At 43.7% G+C, this 19792-nt stretch overlaps 1 protein-coding gene and 1 long non-coding RNA gene across 6 annotated transcripts in view; one reads left to right on the plus strand and one right to left on the minus strand.

The window, feature by feature from the left end:
* TAOK1 (TAO kinase 1) overlaps positions 1-19792 on the plus strand; it is a 174660-nt gene that overhangs the window by 8600 nt on the left and 146268 nt on the right. For 2 of the 5 annotated variants that reach the window (XM_051824587.3, XM_051824588.3), the window contains exon 2: positions 2921-2999. The exons of 2 other annotated variants lie outside the window; for them this stretch is intronic. The gene's annotated coding sequence lies outside the window, so the exon portion shown is untranslated. Of the gene's footprint in view, positions 1-2920; positions 3000-18580; positions 18742-19792 lie in introns of all 5 variants that reach the window. One more of the 5 variants, XM_070061154.2, reaches the window with a different exon arrangement.
* Positions 9592-19589, minus strand: LOC149121208 (uncharacterized). Its single transcript, XR_016223895.1, has 2 exons — positions 17073-19589; positions 9592-16707 (listed from the first exon to the last, which is right to left on the minus strand). It is a non-coding gene; the product is annotated as an uncharacterized LOC149121208 (long non-coding RNA).

Consider the following 19792-nt stretch of genomic DNA (forward strand, 5'->3'; position numbering starts at 1 on the left):
GATGCCAGCATCATGGGTGATGGCTTATACACCACAACACTGGCCCCTTCCCAATGTATCTTTAATTTTTTAGTTGCATAACTTATCTGATTTAAAAATATTTATTTATTTGAAAGAGTTACACAGAGAGAAGGAGAGACAGATCTTCCTTCCTCTGGTTCACTCCCCAAATGGCTGCAACAACTGGGCTTTGCTGGGCCAGAGCCAGGAGCCAAGAGCGTCTTCTGGGTCTCCCACATTGATGCAGGGGCCAAGGGCTTGGGCTGTGCACCACTGCTTTCCTAGGCACATTAGCAGAGAGTTGGATCGGAAGTGGAGCAGCTGGGACTCGAACTGGCATCTTTATATAACTATAACTAGGTTATTGAGTTGAAGTTGAATTTACACTTTTACAAGTCTGACATACTTTTCAGAGACATGGTTAGGATTTTAGGATAGTTAACTTGCTATCTATGTATTACCTGATACTAATATGAATTTTTAGTCTCTTAGAGGTTTTCTTCTTCTTTCTGTATATAAGGCCTGTTGTAGGAATGAAATTTCCATTTCCTTTGGTACTTCATTTGTTCATTTAAGAAAAATTTGATATCACACGTCTACCTCTTGAAACTCTCTTCACTGTCCCTGGCTTTGAAGGTATCCAAAGCACTCATGTTCTTGTAAGCCTTTTAATTTGTTTCATTTGTAGACATGTATCCATTTTTTTTTTTTAAGGTTTATTTATTCATTTGAAAGGCAAAGTTAGAGAGAGACAGAGGCAGAGATAGAGGTCCTCTCTCTGCTGGTTCACTCCCCAGATTGCCGCAACAGCCAGATTTGGGTCCTGGATCTTCTTCCAGGTCTCCCACGTGGGTGCAGGGGCCCAAGGACTTGGGCCATCTTCTACCGCTTTCCCAGGCTATCAAGAGATGCTGGATGGGAAGTGGAGCAGCAGATCAGTGCCCATATGGGATGCTGGCACTGCAGGTTGTGGTTTTATATGCTGTGCCATAGTGCTGACCCTGACACGTGTTCATCTTAAAAGTGCTTTTTGTTCCAAAGTGTATTAATTCACAAACTTTGCTTATTATATGCCACTAAGATACTGTCCCTGCTGTGGAGGAATTAATTCTGCCTTCTTAATTCTTCCACCTCCTGAATAGGTAGATATTCATAGGAAAGAAGGAGCTTCCTTATGATTGTAAATTCTTCTAAGCCAGTGCTTTCAATGACTTGTGAATTCAATTTAGTGAGTCACAATACCAGTTAAATAATAGGAGATGTCTGAATGTGGTACATAAGTAAATGGAAAGCATTATTTTGGAAACATTTTTATGTATTCCAGGTACCTAGTTAACTTTTTTTGGAAATTCTGTTTCTGCCTTATCCCTTTACTTCTGATCTCATGTTTCTGAAGTATGCTGCTTTTTATTTTTTCCTTTTGCCTTCAGTAGCTCAGCCTTCACTTTTTCCTGAATCTTGTCTCTAGTCCATTTGGTAGTTTGATTGGAGTTATTTACCTTTCCTAGCCTTAGCGCTTAGAAGATCCTAAGCATTTTGTCTAAAAGAATCCTGGGCAGAGGACCAACAATTTTGGGAATGATGGTGACTTCTGAGGCTTTTTATTGGGGAACATGTGTTTTCATATATCAAGTGTCACACCCTATGTGTGAGTACACTTTTCATGAATTACAGAACTTTTTTTTTTGAGATTTTATTTATGGGGCTGGCGCCGGGGTTAATGCCTGGCCTGAAGCACCGGCATCCCATATGGGCGCCAGTTCGAGACCCAGCTGCTCCACTTCTGATCCAGCCCTCTGCTATGGCCTGGGAAAGCAGCAGAAGATGGCCCAAGTCCTTGGGCCCCTGCACCCATGTGGGAGACCCGGAAGAAGCTCCTGGCTCCTGGCTTTGGATCTTTGGACCTGCGCAGCTCCGCCTGTTGCGGTCAACTGGAGAGTGAACCATTGGATGGAAGACCTCTCTCTCTCTCTCTACCTCTCCTCACTAATGTAACTCTTATTTATTTGAGAAGTAGAGTTATTTATCTATTTGAAAGGCAGAGTTACAGAGAGAGGGAGAGACAGAGAGAAATATCTTCTGTCCACTGGTTCACTTCCCAAATGGCTGCGACAGCTGGTGCTGGGCCAAGCTGAAGCCAGAAGGCAAGAGCTTCATCTGGTTCTGCCATGTGGGTGCAGGGGCCCAAGTACCTAGTCCACCCTCTGCTGCTTTCCCAGGCACATTAGCAAGGAGCTATATCAGAAGTGGAGCAGCTGGCACACAAACTGGCCCCTACATGTGATGCCGGCCTCTCAGGCAATGTCTTTACCCACTATGCCACAAGGCCTGCTCCTATGTTTTTGTTGTTGTTGTTGTTGTTTAGGTTTATTTATTTATTTGAAAGGCAAAGTTACAGACAGGGAGAGACAGAATTTTCCATCCACTGGTTCATTCCCCAAATGGCCGTAATGATTGAGGCTGGTCCATACTGAAGCCAGGAGCCTGGAACTCCCTCTGGGTTTCCTAGATGGGTAGGAGGGGCCTAAGCCCTTAGGCCATCTTCTGATGCTTTCCCAGGCAAATTAGCAGGAAACTAGATAAGAAGTGGAACAGGACTTGAACTGGCACTTATATGGGATGCTAGTGTAGCAGGCAGTGGCTTAACCCAGTGTGCCACAATACTGACCCCTGGCTAGTGTTTATTACAAATGTGGATGATGATCTTGATTTTTTTTTAAAGATTTATTTATTTGAAAGGCAGAGACATGGAGAGATGGAGAGAGACAGAGGGCGAGATCTTTCATCCACTGGTTCGCTCCCCAATGACCACCACACTTGGGGCTGGGTCAGGTCAGAGCCAGGAGCCAGGAGCCTCCTCCAAGTCTCCCATGTGGGTGTGGAAGCCCAAGTACTTGAGCTATCCTTTGCTGCTTTGCAGGTGCATCAGCAGGGAGCTGGATTGGAAGTGAAGCAGCTGGGACTCAAACCAGCACCCACATGGGATGCTGACACTGCAGGTAGAGGGTTAACCTTCTATACTACAATGCTGACCTGAACCTGATGTTTTATAAGGTTGTCACATACTAGGAATATCATATTTCAGTTGTTTTGTTTTTTAGAATTCAGATGTTCTGAGTCCCAGAGGGGCAATAAAATATGCCTACTTTTAGATTCTTTATTTTGACATATCATTGTTAGTGCCAGTTTTTCCATTTTTTCTATTTTATTTTCACAAACATTTTCCATTTATTTTCTCTAGAAAATAAATAATTTGAAAAAGACATAATTAAAAGATCTTTTTATGTTCAGTTTATGTAGTGAGAAAGTATTTTTGTGTTTTATGTATGAATGTTCAATTCTATAAAATATTACTCTAAAGCTTTAAAAGGAATGTAGGAAAGAAAAGATGTGAAGTTCTACTTTGAGAACAAATGCCCTGTCATAGAGAAACTTGATAGTTAGCAATAGGAAATGCAGAGTTAAAATATTTCTTTGTTTACATATCACTTTGAACCAGTTGTACTTATTAGTATATAATAAACTTTTTGGACATAGCTTCTACATTAAAGAATAATGTTTTAGGGGAAAGTAAAAATATTGATATATGTGTTATGTTTTTGTTATATGTATCAGATAATTTGACATATTAAAATAACTTCACAAGAGTTTATTGCTGTGATAAAATGTTAAATGAAACCTGTGAATAATGGAGTATTCCTATAAGTGGAGTTTTTCTTCCTCTGATTGAATACATATGAAGTAGATGTTGTTTATTATTTAATAATCAGCCAAATAATGGTACTTTTTCCATTTAATAGTTTAATATTGGAATTAGATTAGATTTTGTGCTTATATACAGGGGCAAGTATGATTTATGGAACTTTTTTTTTTTTTATCAGCATGAATAGACCTGGTTGGAGGTTGTATACTTTAAGTACCTTAAATAGAAATCAAGGACTTGAGGCTGGGTAATCCTTGCAGGAGGTTAATCCTCCACCTGTGGCTCCAGCATCCCATATGGGCACTGTTTCTCGTCCCAGCTGCTCCTCTTCCGGTCTAGCTCTCTATTGTGGCCTGGGAAAGCAGTAGAAGATGGCCCAAAGCCTTGGGCCCCTGCACCCACGAGACCTGGAAGAAACTGGCTTTCGATTGGCGCAGCTCCGGCTGTTGTGGCCATTTGGGGAGTGAACCAGAGGAAGGAAGACCTTTTTCTTTGTCTCTCCCTCTCACTGTCTGTAACTCTATCTCTCAAATAAATAAATACATCTTTAAAAAAATAAAATTTAAAAAGAAAAGGAAAAGAAGTCAAGGAACTTTACTTTTATTACATTTGAAATGCATATTTCGGCCTGCACCGCAGCTCAATAGGCTAATCCTCTGCCTGCGGCGCCGGCACACCAGGTTCTAGTCCCGGTCGGGGCTCCAGATTCTGTCCCAGTTGCTCCTCTTCCAGTCCAGCTCTCTGCTGTGGCCTGGGAGTGCAGTGGAGGATGGCCCAGGTCCTTGGGCCCTGCACCCGCATGGGAGACCAGGAAGAAGCACTTGGCTCCTGGCTTCAGATCAGCGCGATGCGCCGGCCGCAGCGGCCATTGTGGGGTGAACCAACGGCAAAAGGAAAACCTTTCTCTCTGTTTCTCTCTCTCACTGTCCACTCTGCCTGTCAAAAAAAAAAAAAAAAAAAAAAAAAGAAAAAGAAAAGAAAAAAAAGAAATGCATATTTTAAAAATATAGGTAATGTGTTTTTCTTTAAAAACTTTACTTTGTTAGAGAATTAGTTTCCCAAGATATTATACTATCTACTCTGAACAACTAGATTTTTTGATAAAGATTTATTTATTTTATTTGAAAAGAGAGAGAGATCTTCCATCTTCTGGTTCACTCCCAAAATGGCTAAAAAAGCCAGAGTTGGGCCAATCCGAAGCCAGGAGCTTCTTCTGGGTCTCCCACTTTGGTGCACTGCCTTCCCAGGCATACCGGCAGGGAACTGGATTGGAAATGGAGCAGCCTGAACCTGAACCAGCACCCATATGGAATGCTTGCCACCACAGGTGGCAGCTTTATGTCAGTGTTCTGGCCCCACCTAAACAACTAGGTTTTTTAAAAAACATCTGGTTAATTTAGTCTTATATGAGAGTACTTCATAATGTTTATGGAAGAATGGATTTAAAAGGATAATTTTTGTGCAAAACTATTTTGAAATCCATGATTTTTTTTTAAAGATGTATTTATTTGTTTCAAAGGCAGAGTTACAGAGAGGCAGAGGCAGAGAGAGAGAGAGAGAGAGGTCTTTATCCACTGGTTCACTCCCCAGATGGCCGCAGCGGCTGGAGTTGCGCCGATCTGAAGACAGGAGCCAGGAGCTTCTTCCTGGTCTCCCACATGGGTGCAGGGGCTCAAGCACTTGGGCCATCTTCTACTGCTTTCCTAGGCCATAGCAGAGAGCTGGATCAGAAGTGGAGCAGCAGGGACTTGAACTGGTGCCCAGAAGGGATGCCAGAACTACAGGCAGTGGCTTTACCCGCTGTGCCACAGTGCTGGCCTCTGATGTGTTTTTTTGTTACAGATTTTCCATTAACTTAAATAAAAAGCTAATTGGAAGTCAAAGAACAGCTAGAGAGAGAGCTTTCATCTGCTGGTTTATTCCCCAGATACCCACAAATCTTAACTGCTAGGCCAAATGTTCGCCCCTCAGTGAACTTTTTGAAGAGCAAACTTTTTTTATTTTTTTTATTTTTTTTTATTTGACAGGTAGAGTTATAGACAATGAGAGAGAGAGAAAGGTCTTCCTTCCGTTGGTTCACCCCCCAAGTGGCTGCTACAGCCGTTGCTGCGCTGATCCAAAGCCAGGAGCCAGATCTTCTTCCTGGTCTCCCATGCAGGTGCAGGGCCCAAGCTCCTCCGCCATCCTCCACTGCCCCCCAGGCCACAGCAGAGAGTTGGACTGAAAGAGGAGCAACTGAGACTAGAACCCGGCGCCTATATGGGATGCCGGCGCCACAGGCAGAGGATTAACCAAGTGAGCCACGGCGTTGGGCCCCTCAAGAGCAAACATTTAAAATGTATTTTTAATGTTTATTTATTTTCACCTACTTGAAAGGTAGAGTGATGGGGGGGGGGGTGGCGGAGAGAGAATCTATCTTCTATTTACTAGTTTATTTCCTAAATGTCTGCAACAGCCAGAGCTGGGCCAGGCCGAAGACAGTAGCCTAGAATTCCATCTGAATCTCCCACATGGGTGGCAGGGTCTCAAACATTGTAGCCATCATCTGCTGCCTCTCAGGATCCATTAATAAGAAACTGGATTGGAAGCTGAAGTGCCAGGACTCCAGCTGGGCATCCAGTATAGGATGCATGTGTCTGATATAGGTTGCATGTGTTGGAAGCAGTGCTAGCCCCTTACAACTGCCTTTGAGGTGATAAATCTAGTCATTAACAATAAATGGTTCTATTGTTGAGGTGTGAAATGTTTGTGAAAATAAGTACGATATAAAATTTGTCCAACTTTTTTTTGACAGTACATTAAATTATACCACCATTCTCTGTTTTAACATAATTTTCGAATATGGAAATTCAATGAAATGGTATCCCAGATTTTTTTTTAAGATTCATTTTATTTATTTGAAAGGCAGAGTTACAGAGAGAGAGCTTCCCAAATGGCCACAGTGACCAGGGCTGGGCCAGGCCAAAGCCAGGAGCCAGGAGCGTCTTTGGATCTCCCACGTGGGTACAGGGGCCTAAACACTTGGGCCATCCTCAGCCGCTTTCCCAGACACATTAGCAGGGAGCTGGTTCAGAAGTGGAGCAGCTGAGACTCTAACCTGCGCCCTTATGGTATGCCTGCATTGGAGGCCCGGGCTTTAACCCACTGTTGCCACAGCATTAGCCCCAGTGTCCCTGGTTTTAGTACTTACTATTTTACTGTATTTTATTTGGTGGCACTGTGGTATGAGACTGACCATTATTTCTTGAAAAGTGTTCTTTTTTAAATCCTATTCAAGTACAGTCATTAGTCCAGTTTATTTATACTAAAAGTGGAAATCGATTTAAATTTAATATGTTTTTGAGATACATAGTTATAATTTGTGATTTGGTGGTATGTCTTTTATTTTTTTTTATTTTTTTATTTTTGACAGGCAGAGTGGACAGTGAGAGAGAGAGAGACAGAGAGAAAGGTCTTCCTTTTGCCGTTGGTTCACCCTCCAATGGCCACCGCGGCCGGCGCGCTGAGGCTGGCGCACCGCGCTGATCCAATGGCAGGAGCCAGGAGCCAGGTGCTTTTCCTGGTCTCCCATGGGGTGCAGGGCCCAAGCACCTGGGCCATCCTCCACTGCACTCCCTGGCCACAGCAGAGAGCTGGCCTGGAAGAGGGGCAACCGGGATAGAATCTGGCGCCCCGACCGGGACTAGAACCCGGTGTGCCAGCGCTGCTAGGCAGAGGATTAGCCTAGTGAGCTGTGGTGCCGGCCTGGTGGTATGTCTTATGACATCAAGTCAAAATAGTGGATGATGGAATTTGAATGTAAAGTTTTGGGGCTCGTGGGTTTTTGGTACTGTGGTTTAAGACACTGCTTGGGACACTTGCATCTAATAACAGAATACCTGGGTTTGAATCCCCAGTCAGCTTCTGACTCTGGCTTCCTGCTGATGCACACATGTTGACTCAAATTCTTGGGCTCCTGCCACCCACATTGGAGACCCTGATGGAGTTCTAGGCTTCTGGCTTCAGTCTAGTGTAGCCTCCATGGCTGTTGTGGGTACTTCAGGAGTGAACCAGGGGATGGAAGAGTGTGCGTGCTCTCTCTCTCTTTTTCCCTCCCTAAAAACAAAACAAAACAAAACAAAAACAAAACACTAAGGAAAAGGGATGGACCAAAAATATATATAAAAAAGGCTACCAGTTTGGGGACAGGTATATGGTGCGATGGTTAAGATGCTGCTTGGAATAACAGCAGCCCCATATCATGTGCCTGGATTAGAGTCCAGTTCTGCTTCCAGCTAATGTGTGCCCTAGGTGGCAGCAGGTGATCATCTAAGTGCTGATCTATGGGTCTCTGCCATCCACATAGGACACTAGGCTTGTCTCCTGACTCAGCCTCATCCAACCCCTGCTGTTACAGGCATTTGACAATTGAGCCAGTGAATGGAAGATCTCTGTCTCTGTTTCCCTTTTTTTTCTGCCTTTAAAATAAATTTTAAAAACATAAACAAAAATTTAAAAGTCATCAGTTTAGTAAATTAGGTAGCTTTTGTATCAAAATAAAATTCAGCAGTCATACACATTATTTATTGTATGTTTGTTTTGAGCGTTGCATTCTAAACCGGGGATGGTGAACCTTTTTTCTACAAAGGGCCATTTGGATATTTATAGCATTTGTGGGTCATAAAGAATTATCAACTTGAAAAAGAGCCTGCTAGGGACTGCATTGTGGCATACTGAGTAAAACCACAGCCTGTTACACTGGCGTCTCATATGGGCACTGGTTCATGTCCTGGCTGCTCCACTTCCAATCCAGCAGTATGTGCTAGTGACTGGGAACAATAATGGAACATAGGTTAAGTGTTTGGTTCCCTGCCACCCATGTGGGAGTCCTGGATGAAGCTCCTGGCTTCTGGTTTTGGCCTGGACCAGCCCTGGCCATTGGCAGCCATCTGGGGAGCGAACCAGTGGATGGAAAATCTCTCTTTAACTCTGTCTTTCCCTTCCTCTCTCTGTCTAACTGACTGACTTACTGCATTTTGAATCCCCTTGTGATTGCCATGGCAGGGCTAGACCAAATGATTTCACAGTCTTTTTATGGCTTGCAGGCCTGACATTCCCTACTCCCGTCTAAACTGTTGCTCTAAACAAGATATAGAACATTTCTAGTATCTCTTACAGATAGAGATAATTCTTGAAGGACCATTTTATAGTACTTCTTGTTGATGTGAAAGTCATATAAAAATAAGAGTGTGATATGAATAGATTTGTGTCTTAAAAAGATTCCACTGGACGTATTATAGAGAATAGATGGGCAGAAATTATTTATAGGGAAATTGATTAGGATACTATTAGAGCAATCTGATTAAGGAGTATACTTGACATGATGCATTTGAGAAATATTTGGGTAAAAAAGTTAATGGAATTTCAGGCTAACTCAAAGTAAGCAAAAGGATATATTCATCAGTGAAAGCAAGTCATATGGCTTTAAGAGATTTCACAGAGGGCAAGGAACTGTTGTTGTTCTATCATGTGCCCTAAAGAAGAAGAGAACTGGAATATTGCAGCCATTGGAAATATTTGTCATATGTTGAGTTGTAGCTTATTTAATGCTTTAAAAAATTATATATTTAAAAAGTATTTATTTTATTTGAAAAGCAGAACGAGAGAGAGAGTGAAATTGAGACAGAGAGATTGAGATCTTCTGTTTTCTGGTTGAGTCCCCAAATGCCTGGAACAGCCGAGGCTGTGCCAGGCTGAAGCCAGGAGTCAGGAACTGCATCTGGGTCTCCTACATGGATGGTAGGGACCCAAATACTTGAACCATCACCTGCTGCCTCCCAGGATGCACATTAGCAGGAAGCTGGACTGGAAGAGGAGGTGGAACTCAATTCCAGGAAGTCGCTCTCTTTCTCTCTCTCTCTCTTTTTTTTTTTTTTTTTTAAAGATTTTTCTTTATTTATTTGAGAGGTAGAGTTACAGACAGTGAGAGGGAGAGACAGCAAGGAAAATCTTCCATCTGCTGGTTCATTCTCCAAATGGCTGCAGCAGCTAAAGCTGATGTGATCTGAGGAGTCAGGAACCAGGAGCTTCCTCTGGGTCTCCTACGTGGGTGCAGGGGTCCAAACGCTTGGGCCATCTCCCATTGCTTTTCCAGGCCATAGAAGAGAACTGGATTGGAAGAGGAGCAGCTGGGACTAGAACTGGCGCCCATATGGGATGCTGGTTACCCTGCTTTACACCACAGCACCTGCCCCTTCAGCCACTCTCATGTGGGATGTGGGCATCCCAGACAGCATCCCAAATCGCTTAATCTGCTATGCTACAGCATTAGCCCCTTTATTTAGAATTGAATTTTGTTGGATTGGTCTTTCAGCTTAATGGTTCAGACACCTGTATCCCATATCAAAATGCCTGGAATCATTACCCAGCTCAGCTTTTGACTCCAGCTTTGTGCTCATGCTGAACCTAGGAGGTGACAGTGATGTCTCAAGTAATTGGGTCCCTGCTACCCATGTTGGAAGCCTGACCCAGCCCTAGCCTTTGTGGGCATTTAGGGAGTGATTATCGAATGGGCTTCTTCCTTCTCTGTCTTTTTTTCTGCCCTTCAAATTAAAAAAAGTGAGCTCACCTTTAAAAGAAAAAAAAAGAAAAAGAAATGAGGGACCCGTGTTGTGGTATAGCACATAAAGCCACTGCCCATGATGCCAGCATCCCATATGGGTGCCGGTTCTGATCTGGCTGCTCCACTTCTGATCTGGCTCCTTGCTAATGGGCTGGAAAAGCAGAAGTAGATGGCCCAAGTATCTGGGCCCCTGCCACCCACATAGGAGACCTGGGTAAAGCTTCTGGCTTTGGCCTGGCCTTGTGCTGGCCATTGTGGCTATCTGGGGAGTGAACCAGTGGATGGAAGACCTCTTTCTGTCTTTCCCTCTCTATTTGTAAGTCTAATTTTCAACTAAATAAATAGATCCTAAAAATAAAAAGTGAATTATTTTGAAATTCATGGTAAGAATTTTAGTAGTATCATCATTTATTATATGCCATTTTTTAAAGATTTATTTATTTATTTGAAAGGAAGAGCGACAGACAGAAACAGATCTTCCACCTGCAGTTTCCCTCCCCAAATGACTGCAGCACCCAGGACTGGAGCAAGGAGCCGGGCACTCCATCCCTGGGTGACAGGGGCCCAAGAACTTGGACCATCATCTGTTGTCCTCTCAGGCACATTAACAGGGAGTTAGGACTCAGAGCAGCCCAGGACTTAAATTGGTGCTCTGATATGGGATGCTGGCATTGCAGGCAGCACTTTAGCTCATTGGTGTGGCAGATGTTGTAAGATACATATTTATTTTGGGAGCCAGCACTGTGGTATAGTGGGTAAAAGCATCCAACTCTGTCATCTTACATGGGTGCTAGTTCATGTCCTGGCTGCTCTACTTCTGATCCAGCTCCCTGCTGATGTCCAGGGAAAGCAAGGCCCAAGAAAGTTCTTGGGCCCTTGCACCAATATGGGAGACCTGGAAGAAGCTCTGGGTTCCTGGCTTTGACCTGGCACAGTCCCAGCTTTTGTGGCCATTTAAGTGAACATGCAGATGGAAGATCTCTCTTTGTCTCTCCCTCTCTCTCTGTCACTCTGACTTCCAAATAAATAACTTTTTAAAAAGCAAATACGTAGCCGGCGCCGTGGCTCACTAGGCTAATCCTCCGTCTTGTGGCGCCGGCACACCGGGTTCTAGTCCCGGTCGGGGCGCCGGATTCTGTCCCAGTTGCCCCTCTTCCAGGCCAGCTCTCTGCTGTGGCCCAGGAGTACAGTGGAGGATGGCCCAAGTGCTTGGGCCCTGCACCCCATGGGAGACCAGGATAAGTACCTGGCTCCTGCCATCGGATCAGCGCAGTGCTCTGGCCGCCGTGCGCCGGCTGCGGCGGCCATTGGAGGGTGAACCAATGGCAAAAAGGAAGACCTTTCTCTCTGTCTCTCTCTTTCACTGTCCACTCTGCCTGTCAAAAAAAGAAAAAAAAAAGCAAATACATATTTATTTTAATTTTTAAATGTTTATTTTTATATACTTGAAAGGCACAGTGACACACACAGATATACCATGTATGCGCTCGTGCAAACACAGAAAGAGGAAGTGAAAGATATTCCATCTGTTGGTTCACTACCCAAGTACCCTCAACTACAGGATTGGGCCAGGCTGAAGCCAGAAACCTGGAAGTCCATTCGAGTCTCCCACTTGGATGGCAGGGACCCAAGTACTTGAATCTGCTGCTTTCCAGGATACATTAGCAGGAAGCTGGATTGGAAGCAGATTAATCCATACTTAAACTGATACTCTGATATGGGCTGTTGGCATCTTAAATGGCACCTTAATCTGCTGTGTTATGATGCCACCCTCTATTTTTAGTTTAAAAATTTAAAAGATGTATTTATTTATTTGAAAGGCAGAGTTACAGAGAAGCAGAGGCAGAGAGAGGTCTTCCATCTGCTGCTTCACTCCCTAAATTGCTGCAATGGCTGGAGCTTGGCCAATCTGAAGCCGGGAGCCAAGAGCTTCTTCTAGGTCTCCCATGTAGGTGCAGGGGCTCAAGGACTTAGGCCATCTTCTACTGTTTTCCCAGGCCATAGCAGAGAGCTGGATCGGAAGCCAAGCAGTTGGGACTTGAACTCACACCTGTATGAGTGAGCTATTAACCATCTGTTGATTCATTCCCCATCTGCCCACCACAGCTGAGGCTGGGCCAGGCTGAAGCCATCCAGGTGTCCCAGTTGGGTGACAGAGAGTACTTGAGCCAGCACCTTCTGTCTCCCAGAATGAGTATTAGCAGGAAGCTGGAATTGGAAGTGGAGCAGAGACTTGAACCCAGCACTCCCATATGGTGATATGAGTATCCCAATTGGGTATATAACCTCTGTGCTGAACACCCACCCATTTGTAGTTCTTTATGTCCTCTGCTTCCTTGTAATACTTGCCATTATCATTTCCTTCTTCTTTAAAGTATTTGTTTTACTGGTGGTTCTTTTTTTTTTAAATTTATTTTATTTTTTATTTTTTGACAGGCAGAGTGGACAGTGAGAGAGAGAGACGGAGAGAAAGGTCTTCCTTTGCCGTTGGTTCACCCTCCAATGGCCGCTGCGGCCGGCGCACTGCGCTGATCCGATGGCAGGAGCCAGGTACTTATCCTGGTCTCCCATGGGGTGCAGGGCCCAAGGACTTGGGCCATCCTCCACTGCACTCCCTGGCCACAGCAGAGAGCTGGCCTGGAAGAGGGGCAACCGGGACAGAATCCGGCACCCCGACTGGGACTAGAACCTGGTGTGCTAGCGCCGCAAGGCGGAGGAGTAGCCTAGTGAGCCATGGCGCCGGCCTACTGGTGGTTCTTTCTGATGCCCCTAACTGTAGATAGCTATCAATGCTTTCTATTTCTTCCCCCCCCTCCCCTATCCCATCCTTTATACCCAGACCTAGTTGAGATATCTATGATGTTAAGCACATCTAAATTGAACTCATCTTATTCATTTCCTTCTGCAGAAGATGACCCTTATTTACCTACCTATTTCAGTGTTAGTAAAAGGATTTTTACAAAATTAATGTTACTGTGGTACAATTTACTTATAGTCAACTCATACATTTTTAATATACAGGTAAATGGCTGTACTGATCACCTTAATGACAATACAGAACACTTAGGTTTCTTGCAAAATTCCCTAAACTACTTTGTAATCAGTTTATCCCCTCTGTTAATTCCCATGCTACCACTGATAGGATTTCTATTAATATAAATGAGATTTTTTTCTCGAGTTTATGAACATGGAATTATACAGTGTGTATTTTTATGCCTGGCTTCTTTTTCTTGGCATAATATCTATATTTATGCATGTTGTTGCATATATCACTAGTTTATTTCTTTTTATTGCTTAATGATAGTCCAGTGTTTGGGTATACCACAATTTGTTTGTCTAGTCACCTGTTACTTGATATTGAATCATTTCCAGTTTTTGGTTACTGTGAATAAAATACTATGAACATTGTGTACAAGTTTTTTTTTTATAAGACATGTTTTTGTTAGTAACCTTTTTGAAGTCTCCAAGTTAGAAACTTTGGGGATTATTTTTCATTCTTTTAGTCTTTCTTCACTTATATTCATATAATAGATTATGAAGTCATGAGATTCTTTTTTCTTTTGTTCTTTCTTTGTTTCCTTTTATTTTTTAAGAAATACAAATTTCCTAAGTACAACTTCAGGAATATAATTATTCCTCCCACCATACCTGCCTTCCCACCTACATTTCTACCCCTCTTTCTCCTCCCTCTCTCCTTCCCAGGCCCATTCTCTATTAAGATTCATTTTAAATTAACTTTGTACACAGAAGACCAACTCTGTACTAATTAAAGATTTGAGCAGTTTGCATATACACACACAAACTGTTTGAGAACTAGTTTTACAGTTAGCTTTCATAATACAACTCACTGAGGACAGAGGTCCTGTATGGGGAGTTAGTACACAGTGACTCCTGTTGTTAACAATTAACACTCTTATTATGATGTCAGTGACTACCTGAGGCTCTTGACATGAACTAACTAGGCTATGGAAGCCTTTTGAATCCACAAACTCTGTCAGTATTTAGATAAGACCATAAGCAAAGTGGAAATTCTCCGCTCCCTTTAAAGAAAAGTACATCATTCTTTGATGACCACTTCTTTGTGCTGGAGTCTCACTCATAGAGATGCTTCATGTAGAACATTTTTTGCCACAGTGTCTTGGCCTTCCATGCCTGAAATGCTCTTAGACCAGGAAGCCTTAAGGGCTGATTCTGAGATCAGACTATTAGTTAAAGCGATTGTCATTCTACGAGTCTGCTGTGTGGACTGCTTCCCATGTTGGAACATTCTTTCCTTTTTAATTCTATTATTACCAGACACTTGATCCTATTTTTATGCTCACTTTAACACTTAATCCTATCTATATGTTCACTTTAAACACTTAATATGAACACTTTAACACTTAAGATAGTATTGTTACCACCCAGCTTAATGGGATTTGGGTGTCTCATGACAAGTATTTAAATTGTACCCTTAGAAGTAAGTCTGTAGGAATGTGTGCAGAACTATACAGTTTTACAGCTGCAAACTTCTTACTCCCTCTTTTATTCCCACTCTTATTTTTTACCGAGATCCATCCTCAGTTGACTTTATACATATATGATTAACTTTATGTTAAGGAAAGAGTTCAACAAATAGTATGAAAAAAAAAAAAACGAAACTGTTCTTTGACAGTCAAGACAAGGGCAGCTCAAGTCATCCATTCTCTCTCTCTCTCTCTCTCTCTAAAGATTTATTTATTTATTTGAAAGTCAGAGTTACACAAAGAGAGAGAGGTCTTCCATACAATGGTTCACTCCCCAATTGGCTGCAACGGCCAGGACTGCGCCAATCCAAAGCAGGAGCCAGGAGCTTCTTCCAGGTTTCCCACGTGGGTACAGGGGCCCAAGGACTTGGGCCAACTGCCACTGCTTTCCCAGGCCATAGCAGAGAGCTGGATGGGAATTGGAGCAACTGGGTCTTGAACTGGCGCCCATATGAGTTGCCAGCATTGCAGGTCAGGGCTTAACCCACTGTGCCAGCCCCAAGTCATCCCTTCTTGAAGTGTCAGTTTCACTTCTACAGATTTCGTTTTAGGTACTCTATTAGTTCTCACAGATCTGGGAGAAAATATGGTATTTTTCCCTTTGGAACTGGCTTATTTCACTAAGTAAGATTCTTACTTACTTCACTAAGTAAGATTTTTATTTTGAACTATGTTTCATTCTTTGTTCTCTTTTCCAGAGATATGTAACATACTTGGGGAAAACTTTTTATTTTGGGAAGCTTTATTTTAGATGCAGGGGATGTAAAAATGATTATGTAGATGGTGTACTTGTGAGTGAAGTAAAATAGGTAGGGGTGCTGACTTTGGTGAGATAATGGTGCTGACATTGAGCTTACAGAATGAGAAAAAGACTGTTGCTGCCAGTTGCTGACTGTTGCTGTTCCTAAATAAGACACTCTTATTTAGAAATAAGTACCTGGAATAATTTAGGAATAAGTACCTGGAATATTCTTTTTTATTTATTTTTAATTTAATTTTATTTCATTTTTAAAATATTTTTATTTATTTATTTGAAAGGCAGAGGCAGAGAGAGAGGTCCTCCATCCACTGGTCCACTCCCCAGATGGCCGGAATGGCCAGATCTGAAGCCAGGAGCCAGGAGCCTCCCTCAGGTCTTCCACGTGGGTGCAGGGGCCTCAGGACTTCGGCCATCTCCACTGCCCTCCCTGGCCATAATAGAGAGCTGGGTCGGAAGCTGGCACTGCAGGCGGTAGCCCCACTCGCTATGCCACAGAGCCGGCCCCCTTATTTATTTTTTAAAGAGATATACTTATTTATTTGAAAGGCAGAGTTACAGAGAGGCAGAGAGAGAGAGGTGTCTTTCATCTGCTGGTTCACTCCTCCAGATGGTTGTCAATGGCCAGAGCTGAGCTGATCTGAAGTCAGGAGCCAGGACCTTCTTCTAGGTCTCCCAGGTGGGTGCAGGAGCCCAAGGACTTGGGCCATCTTCTGCTTTCCCAGGCCATAGCAGGAGCTGGATCAGAATTGGAACAGCTGTTACTGGAACTGTCACCCATATGGGATGCTGGCACTGCAGGCAATGGCTTTACCTTTTTTTTTTTTTTTTTTTTTTTTTTTGACAGAGTTAGAGAAAGGTCTTCCTTTTCCATTGGTTCACTCCCCAAATGGCCGCTACGGCCGGTGTGTTGCGCTGATCCAAAGCCAGGAGCCAGATGCCTCCTCCTGGTCTTCCATGCGGGTGCAGGGCCCAAGCACTTGGGCCAGCCTCCACTGCCTTCCCTGGCCCCAGCAGAGAGCTGGACTGCAAGAGGAGCAACCGGGACAGAATCCCGCGCCCCAACCGGGACTAGAATCCAGGGTGCCGGCGCTGCAGGTGGAGAATTAGCCAAGTGAGCCATGGCGCCGGCCAGCTTTACCTTCTTTTTTTTTTTTTTTTTTGACAGGCAGAGTGGACAGTGAGAGAGAGAGACAGAGAGAAAGGTCTTCCTTTGCCGTTGGTTCATTCTCCAATGGCCGCCGCGGCTGGCGCGCTGCGGCCGGCGCACCGCGCTGATCCGATGGCAGGAGCCAGGAGCCAGGTGCTTTTCCTGGTCTCCCATGGGGTGCAGGGCCCAAGCACCTGGGCCATCCTCCACTGCACTCCTTGGCCACAGCAGAGAGCTGGCCTGGAAGAGGGGCAACCGGGACAGAATCCGGTGCCCCGACCGGGACTAGAACCCGGTGTGCCGGCGCCGCTAGGCGGAGGATTAGCCTAGTGAGCCGTGGCGCCGGCCAGCTTTACCTTCTAAGCCACAGCACTGGCCCCACGGTGAATGTTCTTACTGTTATATAAACTTGATAAGTCGTTTAATCTCTCTGGGCCTCAGTTTTGTCATCTGTAAAACAGGAAGGATAATTTTACATAGGGTTCTGTTTTTAAAAAGGTTTATTTATTTATGTATTTATTTGAAAGTTAGAGAGAAAGAGAGAGAGAGGGGAAGAGAGATTTTCCATCTACTAGCTTATTCTCCAAATGACTTGCAACAGCCAGGGCTGGGCCCAGCCAAAGCCAGGAACCAAGAACTCCATTCTGGTCTCCTAAATGGGTGATAGGAGCCTGAGCACCTGGGCCATCCTTTGCTGCTTTCCCAGGCATATTAGCAGGAAACTACATCAGAAGCTGCATAGCTATAACTCTGGCATTCTGATATGGGATGCCAGCATTGTAGTGGTGGCTTAACCTGCTGTGCCACAATGCATGCCCCAAAATAAGGTTCTTTAGAGGATTCAATTAATTATCACATGTGAAAAATTCTTAGTATGTACCTGGCATATTTTGTTATGTTCTAGCTAGTATTATTATGTTAATTATATGCCATTTGAACATCTGTCTTCCTCTCCCATTTTATATCCTTTTATATATTGCTTTAATACTTATCTACTAATACAACACTCTTTCACTTGTTCAAACCTATGCAAGTACTTACTTTATCATCTGACAAGTATTTGAATGTTTATTTTTTTCAATTGTGGTATAATATATAAACAGTAAAGTGCATAAATGAATTCTTATAAATTTATTCACTACTGCAGACTCTCTTCTGTCCCTTTACCCTTAATAACCTTCCCTCTTAAATTTGTTCTGATGTCTTTACCAGAGATGATGTTTGTAAGTAATCGACCCCTCCCTGTCTGTGCAGCCTCATTTCCTATTACTGCCTAGCATATAGCCCTTACTATACCATTTCTGCTTATGTTCCTCGTGTCCCTTTACTGCCCTTAAAAAAAAATTTATTAATTGGGCTGGTGTTGTGGTTCAGTGGATTAAGCTGCCGCCTACAATGCCCTGCATCTCATATGGGTGCCAGGTCGAGTCCCAGGTGCTCCACTTATGATCCAGCTTCTTGCTAATGTACCTGGGAAAGGCAGAGGATGGCTCAAGTGCTTGGGCCCAGGTGAGAGACCCAGATGAAGCTCCTGGCTTCAGCCTGGCCCAACCCAGGACATTGTGATCATTTGGGGAGTGAACTAGTGAATGGAAGATCTCTCTGTGTGTCTACCTCTCTCTTTGTAACTGTTATTCAAAGAAGTAAATAAATCTTTTTAAAAAATCTATTTATTTGAAAGAGAGAAGGAGCTATCTCCTATCCACTGGTTCATTCTCCAAATGCCTGTAATAGCCATGGCTGGGTCCAGCCAAAAGTGGGAGCAAGGGGGCCCGCATAGTGGTGCAATGGATTAAGCTGTTGCCTGTGATACCGGCATCCCATATTGGAGTGACAGTTGGCTGCTCTTCCTCCTCCGATCCAGAACTCTGCTAATGCTCCTGGAAAAGTAGTGGGTGATGGCCCACGAACTTGGGCCCCTGCAACCCATGTGGGAGACTTGGATGAAGTTCCTGGTTCCTAGCTTCAGCCTGACTCTGCCTCAACTGTCACCGCGATTTGGGGGAGCGAACCAGTGGATGGGAGGTATCTTTGTCTCCATCTCTCTCTGTCACTCTAATTTTCAAATACATAAAGGTGATTTTTTTTTTTTTTAAGAAAAGAGAGCCTAAAAAGTAATTCAATTTGTGTCTATCACATTTCTGACAGGAACCCAATTACTTGAGTCATGACCTGCTGCCTGCCACAGTGCACTTTAGCAGGAAGTTGGGTTGAGAATGGAGCCAGGACTCAAACCCAGACACTCTGATATGAGATGTTGTCATCCAAATAGCTGCCTCTGCTTCCCTTTTTCTCTCATTTGTCTTGTTCTCCCTGTCCATTCAAGTATTCTTCTTTGTATTTTTTTTTTTAAGATTTATTTATTTATTTATTTGAAAGATAGAGTTACAGACAGGAATCTTCTATCCACTCATTCACTTTCCAAATGACTGCAACAGCCAAGGCTGTGACAGGTTGAAGCCAGAAGCCAGGAGCTTCATCTGGGTCTCCCATGTGGTTGGCAGGGGCCCAAGCACTTAGGTCATCTTCCACTGCCTTCCCAGGTACATTAGCAGGGAGCTGGGTTAGAAATGGAGTAGGGAGAAGAGAACTCCAGCGAGTGGTGATATGGGATGCCAGCATTGCAGGCAGTGGCTTAACCCGTTAGACTGCAGTGCCTCCCCAATTTGAGTATTCTTCCATGAAATTTTCCCCAACTGTTCCAGCTCACACTGTCCTTGTTTTTCCTGTAAGTTCTTTTTGGCTCATGATCAGTGTCCCAGTTTAGTACTTACTTAATGAGATATTTTCCTTTTTTTTTTTTTTGTAATTACTTAATTGTCTTAGCTTTTATCAAGACTGTAGTTATTTTGTATCCCTTTTAATGCCTAGCACAGCACATATAGTACTAATTATTAAATGGAATCTAATGAATATTTTTAAAAGTTTTAAGTCCTGGGGCGGGCACTGTGGCGTAGCTGTTAAGCTGATGCCTGCAGTGCCGGCATCCCATATGGGCGCTGCTCCACTTCCAATGTAGCTCTCTGCTTCAGTTCCACACAGATCCGCACAGCTCCGGCCCTTGTAGCCAATTGGG

Source organism: Oryctolagus cuniculus, chromosome 17 (assembly GCF_051225735.1).
Source record: "Oryctolagus cuniculus isolate XC-2025 breed Fujian yellow rabbit chromosome 17, ASM5122573v1, whole genome shotgun sequence".
Lineage (NCBI taxonomy): Eukaryota > Metazoa > Chordata > Mammalia > Lagomorpha > Leporidae > Oryctolagus > Oryctolagus cuniculus.